The 13,327-nt window shown below is 37.3% G+C and overlaps 1 protein-coding gene across 1 annotated transcript in view; it reads left to right on the top strand.

The window, feature by feature from the left end:
• Positions 1-13,327, top strand: part of UBE2D1 (ubiquitin conjugating enzyme E2 D1) — a 34,490-nt gene that overhangs the window by 7,108 nt on the left and 14,055 nt on the right. The gene's annotated exons all lie outside the window — the stretch shown is intronic.

Genomic DNA, 13,327 nt, shown 5'->3' with positions numbered 1-13,327 from the left:
GGCCCTCATATGTGGGACCCGAACCGGGGCCCTCTGGCGTCCCAAGCCAGTTCTTAACCATCGCGCCACTCGGCCGGCCCCTGTTATTCATTTTTAATTTTATTCCAATGTGATCAGAGAAGATGTTACTATTTGACTCCTAAATTTTTGAGACTTGTTTTATGGCTCCGGATATGGTCTCTACTTTTCACTTAATAATAACACTCTTCAGGTGCTCAGCATAGCTTTTGAATGAACAATATTAAATAATTTCTATACTGGTTAGTGTCTGTAGTGCCTCGGTCACTCCCAAGGAATGAATGCCAAATTAAGGTTTACACCTTCCCAGTGTCTTCTAGCACTTTTATGAGCTTTCAGAGCAGGGTGACACAATCAGTGCAGTAGATCACAGATAGCATTTTTAAACGGAATAGAAAATATTAGAGCTTTGGGTGCAGTACGGGTGTTGTTGTTTCATGAAACTTTTGTTTTAGTTATGTATGTCTGTTCCTGTGCATATGTGTATGTGGTATGTGTACTAGGTTGTGATGTATGTTTTTCTTATTATAAAGTGTTGTAAGGAATGTTTGAAAATCACTATTCCATAGCATAAGATCCTTAGGTAAAATTAATATTGTCAAATACATCCCATATATTTATACATATACATATGTGTATATACTCATGTATATAGAGAGTAAATGAACATATATACACACAAACACACTTATACACACATGCACACACACACATAATGTAAAATGTTCTAGCCTTGGAAACATTTTTATTTGATACAAACTGTCAGTGTTTATTGTTTTCTACTACAAGTGGCAGCATTTTATAGTCACTGATATATAGCCACAGTATTCAAGAATAGTACTGGGTGATTAATTTATTATGTATATACTTATTAAGTGCCTATGATATGCCAGTTATTAGGGATGAAACTATAAGAAGTGACTCTTAATAACATATTTAATAAATATTGGTAGTCATGTTTGTGTTTTAAGTAGATTTTAAGAAATAACCTGCTAGCTTTTTTCTTTCATTTTTCTCTTTTTCTTTTTCCCTGAAGCACCATCTTTCTTGGTTACTATGAAGTAAATAGTAACTTTTTTTTTTTTAAAGATTTTTTTTTTTAATTGGGGAATTTGGGGGATGGGAACAGTTATGGGGAATTGGGGGAAGGGGAACAGACAAGTTGCTGTCGTTTTGTTTTTCAGTCTAAGTTGTGGAGGATGTTGCTTCACTGGCCCAATTTGGCACCATCATTGCACTCTTCCCAGGCGAGGCAGATCAGTCGCCGGCTTCTGGACGGCCGCTCACTGTGGCTGCTGGCCGCTCACGCTGGCTGCTGGCTACATACGGTAGCCCATGGCAACCCACTGTCACAGGGGCTGCAGCCTACATCGTCGCCGGTGACTCACGGCAGCCCAGCTCCAGGTTGAGCTGTTGTTCAGCATCTTAGCTGTGGAGGGCAGTGTCACTGGCCCTCATATGTGGGATCCGAACTGGGGCCCTCTGGCGTCCCAAGCCAGTTCCCAACCATTGCGCCACTCGGTCGGCCCGTAAATAGTAACTTTTGATACTGTAGCATTCACAATGTTGTGTGTTGCATGTTCCATTGTGTCAAAATTCTGTTATATGTTTTGAAAATCTATATGTAATTTCCTATCATGTTTTTCTTGCCTCTCAGAGGTCTTTGAAACAAACATTCTCTTTTAAAAGTTATTAAGTAGTGTTCATTTTTAACCTTTTATAAGATATAAGACTCCTGGGAAAAGATGAAAAAGAATTCCTTTTCATTCCTTCACTCTTCACACTTTTGTTTCTTTGAGCATGGCTGAAAATGTACAAATGGCTTTAATTCAGTACTGGAGCACTGCTGGCTCTAGTGTTGATGGAGAATAATGTGCTCAGTTATTACAGCCCTGAGGTGAGCATTGTTTTGGGGTGGGAAGAGTGCTGAAGTGGAAGTCATATGGTCCTGAGTCTTTGTCCTAGCTTTAGTATTGTGACCTTGGCAAAGAAAGTCATTGTCTTTATTTTCTTTATCTAGAAATTTAATGGGTTGAGCTAGATAATTTGTATGGTTTTGTCTGATTTATAATTTTAGGCACACCTAAATAATGTTATTTGCTGTTTGTTTTTGTTCATCAAGCAGCAAAAATGGTCACAAAAATAAATATTGATCAGTGGCACTGTGCTCTGCTGCTATATGCAACTTGAGTTAATATTGTATTTACTTTGAGATGTCAGAATTGACATAAATGTTGGCATCTTAATGTATAAGGTTAATGAGTCTCTAAAGATGTATCACTCTTTGATTAAAGAGCAAATATTTGTTATGCAAATAAGGTATATTTCTGTTTTTGTACTGGTAATATAATATGTTTTTCTAATTTCATTTAGCTTCCATCTGTTTCACAGGTGTCTTTTGTACTTTAAAGATAGTTTTATCCACACATTTAGACCACTGCCTTACACAACTGCTTTACAAGTTAATGCATTTATGGAGCATGTTCTGTATATATGGCATACACGCAATGAAATAAGGAGATATATAGGAAAGTAAGGTATAGCCAGCATTACCTAAAAAATTTAAAACCAATAAGGGTAAGAAAAATACCATAGCAACTGTGTAGATTTAGGAAAGTACCTTAAGGAAAATGGAACATATTTGAGTAGGAAGGGAGTCAAAGGTGGGAGAGGACAAATTTGGGGGGGAAAATAAGGAAAAGTTCTGTGGAGAAGATGGACTTGGGTATAGGTTTAGAAGAAAGGGTAAAGACAGGGGAGCCAGGTGCATAGGGGAAGCTACAGAACGGAGGGTCCTGGAAAGCGTGTGGCTTCTAACCCTGCTTCCGGGAGGCATTCAGGGAAGAGTGGACGGTTAAAAGTTCATACTGTGGAGGGCCTTGAAGACCCATGCTGAGAAATGTGTACTTCATGCAGAAGTTTGGGGAAGCCATTGAATGTTTTTGAGTAAGGAAGTAATGTTCTTAATCATAGTGTAGGTATGCATTCTTGCCCTGATAAAAGATTGTTTACCATTTGTAAATATAAATTTGATGAATGTCGTGAAAAAGTAAGTATAGAGTACTCTGGGAATATAGGAGGTTCCTGTTGAAGGGGTCATGGGAAACCTTACGGAAATGATGTTTTAGATGAGACACGAAGGTAAAAATAAAGTAGGTAAAGTGTGTGTGTGGGGTGGGGGTGGGAGGGGGGCGGTGGGTGACTTGGAGTCTTCTATATCCGAAAGGAGACAATGTTTGAAATTAGAGGCAAGATAGCATTTTGGGGGAATTGACTGGTGCAGAGAACACTGGGGGAAGATGGTGCAGACATGAGGCTAGAGAGAACAACTCAGATCCTAGAAGGCCTGGGAAGCCATTTTAAGGATTTATTAATCTTATATTAAGGCTAATGAAAAACATTGAAAGGGTTTGACATGGTACTTTAAGAAGATGATTTTGACCACAGTGTGTTGGTAGAGAAATAGGACAGTGGGTCAGTGAAGATGTCATTGCACTTGTTCAAGTAATACTTAGGGAGGGTGTGGGCTATGGTAGTGGCAGAGGACATTTGGAAAGAGGGGTATATGAGAAAAACGATTGGGCGTTTGTGCCACCTAGCCTTTTTCAGTTGGCCTGACATACCCAATCCTTGATTTTAGGTCACGTCTCTAAGGCTCGGTGGCCTAAGCAGCCTCTTCAGACTCCTACTACGCAGTCTGTCCCAGGCACTTTAATAGTCTCCCTCGTTCTAACCTTTGTCTTCTTATCCTGAACTGTGTCTCCTCTGGCTTTTCTCAGACTCTTCTGCTGTTTGGACCTCAGTTTTTCTATGTGATAGACTTGCTTCAGGGACCCTATCCGTGGGAGTGATCTGGACTGAAGGAGAGAGAATCTGAACAGCTTGGTAGTGATTAATGCAAGACAATGGGAGGGTGGGGTAGGACCTGAGAGAAGAAGGAATCAGATGGTGATTCCAAGCTTCAGAGTTTGGGTTATTGGGATAAGTCCATTTTTATTATAACACTTAATAAAGTAGACTCAAATATAGTTTTTATTGAAATACCCTGGATTTGCCTAAGATATATATTTTTTCATGTAATTCCTATGATGGAATATTAGATATAAAGGGAGGTGATTGAGAGTTCTCTTCAAAAGGAAGCCATGTTTTAAATTACAGGCAAGATAGCATTATGGGAAATTGAAAGTTGTCGTGGCTGCTGTGGCGAGCACTGGGGGAAAGTGGTTGCAGATGTGAGGCATTGGGAAGATGACGTCCCTATTCCTGACCTCAAACGTTCATTCTAAGTTGTGTTTTTTATAGTTCAGATTCAATGAATATCACTGTGATGCGGCAAAGTCAATAGTATCATTCCTTTCTTCATCTTCTTCCTTTTGTGAGGAATTTGGCTGCATCATCATCATCATCATCATCATTTTAATAAATAGCCTTTGTCACAGACACCTGATCGAAAGAGACAGCAAAGCAGCCGGGACCGTTCTATTGAAGTGAATTTGGTTCCTGTAACTTAATGAATTGGATGTTGTCAGCATTTTGAAGTCTTCCAGAAAGAATCTACATGGTTTAAAATAAAGAGGTTCTTTAATTCAAGGGCTTAAAGAGGGTCTGTCTTTGGAGACATCTCAGACAATTGTTTGACATCTCTATATTGAAAATGCTCTAGTCAACTGCATAAGGAGATCAGAGTCTGAACTGTAAGCCCATGAAATGTTTATTTACAGACAAATCAAATATAGCTCATATATCCCTTTAGAGACAACATCAAAAACGCAATCCACTAAGAATCACTGTCTTGGTTTAGGAGTGCTGAGGTAAAGATGGTTGTGTCACATTAATTAATTGCCTGGTGAGCCAGGATTTTTGAAATAACGTTTTCATATGGTTTGGATTCAGTAATTTTGATTTTGGACTGTAAATCAGTCCCTACGCGTGGCCTGTTTAATGTCCTTGACACACACCCAGTGGGGTATATATTCTATCCATTACAGAGATTTAGACCTTATGAATGTTAAAGCTAGAGAACAACAAAGCACTTTCAGTCTGGTCGGCATAATTTTTTAGAGAATATTTACTGCATAGTGTCATACTAAGTCTGATGGTAAATAAGGCAGCTCTGACTTGTTAGCCTTCATTCTCCACTGTTCACATTGGACGATTCCCCTTCTGGGAGCTGCGCGATTAATGCAGGCCTCTCTTCTCTTACATTCCCTTCTTTGTTTCCTTTTATTTGTTTACTTTCTTTGAATTAGACTGCCTCATCTACTTTTAGATTTTAAGTCCCCTAGAGGCAGGGACAGTGTCTAGGTTGGTTTTATGGAGAACACTCAGCATATTGTGGGGGTGTTATAAACATGCCATCTGTGCCAATTTAAAATTCAGCTTCAGACCTCTCAGTACTTTTCTTTGTGTTTAGTTGGTTATAGAAATCTGAACTAGAATAGAGGCGGCTAGCTATGTAAGGCTGTGTAAATCCATACAGTGCTTGTATAGTTTCAGTCCTAATATAGGGACAATATCTTGTAATGTACCTTTCATTACTGTATCTTACATTTTTATTTTGAAATTTAGATACCTTATTATTTTTTTATTTGAGTCTTAATCACATTGGAGTAGAAAATTGCTTCATGACACAGACTACTTTTGTCTGGGCATATTTGCACCACTTCGATGATAATGATTGCTTGATCTATGTTTAGGTGTAAGGTTGGTTTGTTTTAAGCTTACTTTGTCTCAAAGGAGAAGGAGATTAGATCAACTATATATTTCAATTTTAGATTTATAAAGTCACTGGAAATGAAACAAAGGTACACACACATACACACGATATTGTATGTACAGTGTGTTTACCGTAACGAGTTCTTTTCATATATGGACTTATAAGTAGTCTCATTATTTGCTAACACCGTTTATATGATTTCTATATATTTCTCTTAGGTCTGTACCTGGCAGTAGAGTTGCGGGGTCATTGAGGATTCCTGTGTTTCCTTTTAGTGTTTACTGTCAAACTGTTCCTTTTCCACTAGCAGCATGTCAGAGTCCTGCCAACATTTGTACTCTTCTGTCTTTTTTATTTTAACAATTCTGTTGGATTTGTGGTGGCATAGCATTTTGGTTTTAATTTACGTTTCCTTGATGACTAATAAAGCTGAGTTCCTTCCGATGTGTATATTAGCCATTTGGAGAGCCTTATCTATAACGTACCCGTTTGCCTTTTAAAAATTGATCTATAGGAATATATTTTACACATTCTGGATTTGTCTTTTGTCAGATATATCCTACTGGGTGGCTTGTCTTTTCACGCTTTATTTTTTATTTATTTATTTTTTTTGTGGAGGGCAGTGTCACTGGCCCTCATATGTGGGATCCGAACCGGGGCTCTCTGGTGTCCCAAGCCAGTTCTTAACCATTGCGCCACTCGGCTGGCCCTCTTTTCACACTTTTAATGTGTCTTTTGATGAACAAATGTTGTGGATTTTAATCAACTTCAGATTTTCCAATTTTTCTCTCGTAGTCAGTGCTCTTTGTTTAAGAAATCTCTGCAGTGTTTTGCTATTACAGTATTTCTTATGTACATCCTTGTACATGTCGCTGGTATGTATTCATGGAGATTGGAATAATGCACATAGAGTTTCTGCACATTCCATTACATAAGATAATACAGGACTATTTTCAAAGAGGTTGTTAACAGTATCACTTCCTACCGCAATTGTGTCTGGTCTCTAATTCCTCAACAACATGTGAATGGTTAAACTTTTTATTTATTTTTGCAATTTTAGTGTGTATATAATAATCTCTATAGTCTTAATTTTCATTTCCTCAATGATTATGAAAGTACACTTCTTTTCTTTGCTTAAATGCATTCAGCAGTTTTATGTTGAGTGGCAAATTCAGGAGTGTTTTTTTTTTGTTATTATGCCTCATAGCCATTGTATTGTCTCCAAACTACTTTAAAATAATTCAGTACTGACAATAGAAAATTTATTTGTGTTGTTCAGTTTCATTCAGGTTTTTTTTTGCTTTTTTTTTTTTTAAGCTGAGCCATCCTGCCACCTGTTGGCAGCTCAGCGGCAGCTCAGCTCGGGTTGGGACTCGAACTGCTGTTGCTCAGAGCTCGCACTTTTAAGCGAGCTCTTAACCAACTGGGCCACTTGGGCGGCCCTCATTCAGTTATTAAGGTATAATTTATACAATGAAATGCATCCATTATTATTACACTTTGATGAGTTTGATTACATGTATACATTTGTGTCACCATCATTATAATCAAAATATAGAACATTTTAATAACCCAAGAAAAGCTTTCTTGTGATCCTTCCTATTAAAACCCTGCTTATCAAAGGTTTCAGGCACTAACATAGACCATATATGATGCCATAATAAAAATCTCAATTATACAGAGTACATTTTCTGACCGAATGGAACTCAATTATGAATAAATAACGAGATATCTGAAAACACCACAAGTATTGGGAAACTGAGTAACAAACATAATTGCTACGTGTCCATGGAACATTTATCAAAGAAATAAAATATTTTGAATTATTCAAAAAAAGTAAAAAAGGAAATCTCTGCCTCCCCCAAGGTCATGAAGACATTTTATGTTTTCTTTTAAAAGCGTTCTTATATTACCTTTCATACTTAAACCTATGATCTGTTTAGAATTGATTTTTGTGTATGGTTTGAGGTGGGGAAGGACAAGGTTCATGTATTTTTCTATATGGCTACCCAGTTGCCTAGCACCATGTATTGAAAAAAAATTTCCTTTTCTCCCCCAGTAGAATGTTGCTGTCTTCACTTTAAGTCCTGAATCCCAAGTTTGTCATTGTTTCCTTCCATTCTCAACACATTGATGAAATAAAGTTAACAAGTGCTTATGGTCTGAATCAGATGTCAAACATTATCACTTCTGCTTCTACATCAAAAGTGCTATTTGTTTATCCAAATAGTGATACTATCCTAAGTTGCATTTAAAGGCTATGTGTCCATTTCTTTTAAGTGCAACTTTCTGTAGAGCTTCAGGGAGCCCCACTCACATTGAAATTTGTGTGAATGGCACTCCTTGGAGTTGGTGCACAACAGCCTGTGTCAAAATGCAGCAGCCCTGAATGCTATTTGTAATAACTGGCAAATACAAAAACAAAAAAAAATTGTTAACTTTTTCTGTGTTCCATCAATCTACCTTTTAACAAATAAAGGTTGTTTTTATTTAAGTACAGGATTGTAGTGTGCCACAAGTTTAATGGGGTACTGTAGGAATAAATTCTGAGGCAACCCATGTGGCTTTTCAGAATTGACCAAATCTATAACTTGACTTTTTAATGTTTCATGTTTGTGTTTATTTTTGAAGGTAGTTTGTGTCAGGGAAGATATTTGATACCCGTTTCGTACTGCATCACCTTTCTATCCTAGGAGAAACTGTCTTTCCCACGCTCCCTAGAGTATCCAAACTTTAATGAGCTCATTCAGAGATGACTCCTGAGGCTTACAGCCACTCTTACATGTATTTTCTTGGAGATACAAATACTTTGAAGCTTGTGAGAACCCAGAGGACCTCTTTCCTATATGTTTTAAACTGTGTCTTATGAAGTTAAGCTTTTCCCCACAAATCAGTTCTTCAGTTTCACGGTCCAGTTTAATTATCAGCAAATGTGCATGACCAGTGACTTCTGAGGATTTTTACTAGCATCATAATCTGATATAATTAAATTAAACCTTTAGAACATTAGGAATGTAGAGTTGGGATGAAGGTATACGAGAATCAGAAAACCATGATTCCTGTTAGAAAGGATGTGCAAGTGCTTAATAAACTGTTATAATTAGTCCACCTGGTTAGATTGAGCATGGAACAAATTTAAAAAACTGCCACAAACTGCAGCTCTGTCTATGGGCAGCTCTGTCACCCAGGATTGCCAGTGTTTGGAACCCTTATTAACTCCTCTAGGAAAAGCAACCCAAAGCTGTGTCCTGAAAGTAGGTCAGCACCATCCTAAATAAACAATAAGGGTGGAATATTTAGAGTTTTGAGGTCTTCTAAACCGGAAAAACCAAAACAAAAATGTCTGACAGGAATTTTGTGTGGCCTTGGACCCTTTTCTAGAATAGCACATATTCTGTAAATCAAAAATAGTTGTGGCGGTGCATGTGTTTTTAATACCTAATGATTAATACTCTTGGTTCATTTTCAGGTATTATTGTATGTTATTTCAAAAGCCACCCCAGTGTTTTTAAATGACCTGCACTATTAACACCTGCTATGATATTCTGTTTATTATATGCAATCTGCATATCTACATAGGGAGTAATTGATTCTTATTCTATTGCCAGATCTAATCATTTGCATTTCTAAAATAGAAATTTGAGATATCTGTGCTCTGCTGATGATATTATTCCTTGCATTTTGTTGCTAAACTCAAATAATATAAAATACTTTACAAGAAAGGCATTGTGCTCAGTATTGTGGAAGAATCCATGAATAAAATACATATAGTCATCATTTTAAAAGAACCATCTGGTAGAAGAGGAAGAGGGGGAAGGGGGAGGAAATCAGTATTTATTTAGCATCTATTATACATGCCAGGTATTAAGCTAGGTACTTTATGTGTTTTTATTTACTTTTCAATGTAGTTCTTCAAGGTTACCAGTGATCTTCCCAAATGAGGCACATGAGACTCAAAGAGGTTAAGTAAGTTGCTCAAGGTCACACACAGCTAGTAAGAATCAGTAGCAAGGCCAGACTTGATTCAGGTCTGACTCCAAAACTCACGTTTTTCAAGTGGCTGTTGAGAAGACCGCCATTCTTAAGGAAGATGGGTAAAAGTTGGGCATAGCGAGATAGAAGGAAGGTTATATTAGGAGAAGGAAAATTTTGAAGGCCAGAAAACTTAGCCATGTACAGGGGATATCCACATAGGCTAGACTTCACTATACAGTTCTCAAACTTTTTGGTCTGTGGACCTCCTTATATTAAAAGTATTGAGGGCCCCAAAGAGCTTTGTTTGTATGGGTTATATCTGTTAATATTTACCATATGAAAAATTAAAACATATTTAAAAATAGTAATTAAAAAATAACAAACCCATTACATAGTAACATAACATTTTTATTCAAAATAACTATATTTTCTGAAACAAACAAAAAAAGGTAGAGTGGTATCATTTTATACGTGTTCAGATCTCAGTCTAGTTAAACTTATAGATGATAGTTGAATTCTCACATCTGTTTATGCATTCAGCCTGTTATAATATCACGTCATTAAACTGGAAAATGCCACTGTATACTACTCATCAGATACTGAGAGTGAAAAGGGCAAATAACATCTTAGTTTTACTATGAAACTAATTTTGACCTCACAGACCATCTGAAAGTGTTTTAGAAAACCCAAGGCGGGTCTTTGGAGAACTACTGGACAGGTTTGTGGGGAAACCCAATTTAAAGTGTATGGTTGGGACTAGATAATGAAAAGACCTTCATTGGTTGAGTTTAGTCTTTGATAAGCAATGGAGAGCCACTGAAATTTTCTAAGCAGACGAAGGAATGAAACAGAGTTGTGCTTTTAAAAGATTATTCTGCAATTAATACAGAGTATTGGGAAGCAATTATAGTTGAACTGTAATTGTTTTTTGAGGTTAACTATGGTAAGCAATGTAATGGGTTGAGGTATAATGTATTATATTACTCTTCATCTGACTATATACAAAGGATGAGAGAAAGTCAAAACAATGCCGATATTTTGAGTTGGTGACTAGGAGACTAATAATTCCATTATTAGATATAGGGAATATAGGAAATGAAGCTATTTTCTTGGGAAAGAAAACAGTGAGTTAAGTTGTGGAATATATAAAAAATGTTTTACATTTTTTACTTTAAAGTAATTTTAGTTTTACAGAAAAGCTGCAAAAATAACACAGAAGGTTCACGAATATCTTCACCTAAGTTTCCCTCATATTTACACGTAGATAACCATAGTGCAGTTATCAAAATGAGGAAAATAGTTTTGGTATGCTACTACTATAAATTACATACCTAATTCAGATTTCACTGTTTTTTTTGCTGTCTTTTTCCTGTTTGAGGATCCAGTCTGGGATGACATGTTGGATTTAGTTGTTGGGTCTCTTTAGTATACGTATCTTCTGATCTGTGACAGTTCTTTTCTTCAGTCTTTCCCTAGAAAAAAATTAAGTGAAAAGAGAAGATCCTTATAGTATATATGGTGAAAAAAAAAAAGCAGTATCATTTCATCTCTTTTAAAATGCATAAGAACCTGAATAAAATCGTTTTTTCTTTAAAAAGCAAAACCACTGTATAAAATTGAAACAGTGTCTTAGAAGACATAAATAAAAAGTGACAACTCACTCCCAGAGGTAACTGCTGTTAATAGTTTGGTGTGTATTTTCTTTTCTTTTTTTTTTTTTTTTTTTAAAGATTTTTATTGGTGAATTGGGAACAGTGCTGGGGAATTGGGGGAAGGGGAATAGACAAGTTGCTGTCGTTTTTGTTCTTCAATCTAGTTGTGGAGGACGTTGCTTCACTGGCCCAAGTTGGCACCATCATTGCGCTCTTCCCGGGCGAGGCAGATCAGTCGCCGGCTTCTGGACGGCCGCTCACAGCGGCTGCTGGCTACATACGGTAGCCCATGGCAACCCACTGTCACAGGGACTGCAGCCTACGCCGTCGCCAGCGACTCATGGCAGCCCAGCTCCAGGTTGAGCTGTTGTTCAGCATCTTAGCTGTAGAGGGCAGTGTCACTGGCCCTCATATGTGGGATCTGAACCGGGGCTCTGGGCCCTCTGGCATCCCAAGCGAGTTCTTAACCATCGCGCCACTCGGCCGGCCCTATTTTATTTTCTATGGATGTATAATATGTGTATATATTATGGGATCTAATGGACATACTCTTTTGCAACTTGTATTTTTCATTCAAACACTACATTATATTCACACAACATTCTTTAATGTCAACATATAGAGATCTAGCTCATTCTTTTTAATGGCTGCACAGTGTTTCACAATATGGCTATATCATGAAACCATTCCCTTATTGATGGATCTTTAGGTTATTCTCAGTTTTTCATAGTTACACAAAATGTCTCACTGCACATCTATCTATCTATATCTATCTGTCTGTCTGTCTGTTGTATCTTTGACTATTTGGACATTTATTACTATGAGGTTAAATTACTGGGTCAGACACTATATGCATTTCCCATTTTCACAGTTATTACCAAATGGCCCTCCATTGCTCTTTGTTTTTTCCCTACAAATCATTGTTTTGCCATTATAACACACACACACACACACACACACACACACGATATAATAATGAAAAAGGAATGGTTTTAAGTGCTTTGTATTTGAGACCTTTTACTTTTAATCACTGGGGTAAAAGCATGGCCATGAAAGCCTAGGTAGGAGGCCTGAGGGGCTAGTGAAACAGTTATTGGGAGGCTACCTATGGGATGATTCCTGGATTTCAGGGTAGCAGTGGAACAAGAGGAAGTAGGTGTTCAAGAAGTGAGCCTCAGTATCATAAACTGTACTTTAGAGGGGCCCCCATTAGCAGTAAGAAATGTGGAGTTAAGCCTCGGCTCTTAGGAGGATCCTTATGGACTTGAGCAGTTCGTGTAATTCAGTGCTAATTCTTACAGAGAGTGGAGAGAGGCGCAGAGGAAGAGATCACTAATCCTAACAGTTATTTTAGAATAACGCAAGAATCACTACATTATTTTTAATACCCCATATGTGCCTGTGATGCTAGAAGCAGATATTAATAAATAAGAATGCCAGTTATAGCAGAGAAAGCATAAATCAGATCATAAGGCAGTTTCCAAAAAACCTTGGAGTAAACTAAATTAAAAGGGAGACTTTAACAAGTGTAAGTGCTCCTTGATTTCTTGTGTCTCATCTAAAAGTACACTACAGAGTAGACAAAGAGCAAAAAAAGGTGGGGTTTTGGTTTGTTTTATATTTTCACTCCTTAGCACATCTCAGAATTCTTCATTTTTCTTTTTTCAAATTTAAGGTCTGTATTTTTGTGAGTGAGGGAGAGTATTATGCCTTTTGTTTCTGTTGGTCATGCTGTCTGTACATATGCACCATTGTTTCAGTTACATGTTTCCAAACAACGGCCTATTTCCAGACACATGGTTTGACAAAGGGATAGAACATTAGACATTTAGACCCTCCTGAAAAGTCTAGGATGTGTACATCTTCTCGCCAAAGCCTTAGTTCCATTATTAGTAGCAGTGGTCAGTGTGACTGTTAGGAATGTTTGATGTACCATCAGCTGCTGCTTTTCTGTCATAAGTGAGCT

Source organism: Hipposideros armiger, unplaced genomic scaffold (assembly GCF_001890085.2).
Source record: "Hipposideros armiger isolate ML-2016 unplaced genomic scaffold, ASM189008v1 scaffold_39, whole genome shotgun sequence".
Taxonomy (NCBI): Eukaryota; Metazoa; Chordata; class Mammalia; order Chiroptera; family Hipposideridae; genus Hipposideros; species Hipposideros armiger.
This window is presented reverse-complemented; position numbering and strand designations above follow the sequence as displayed.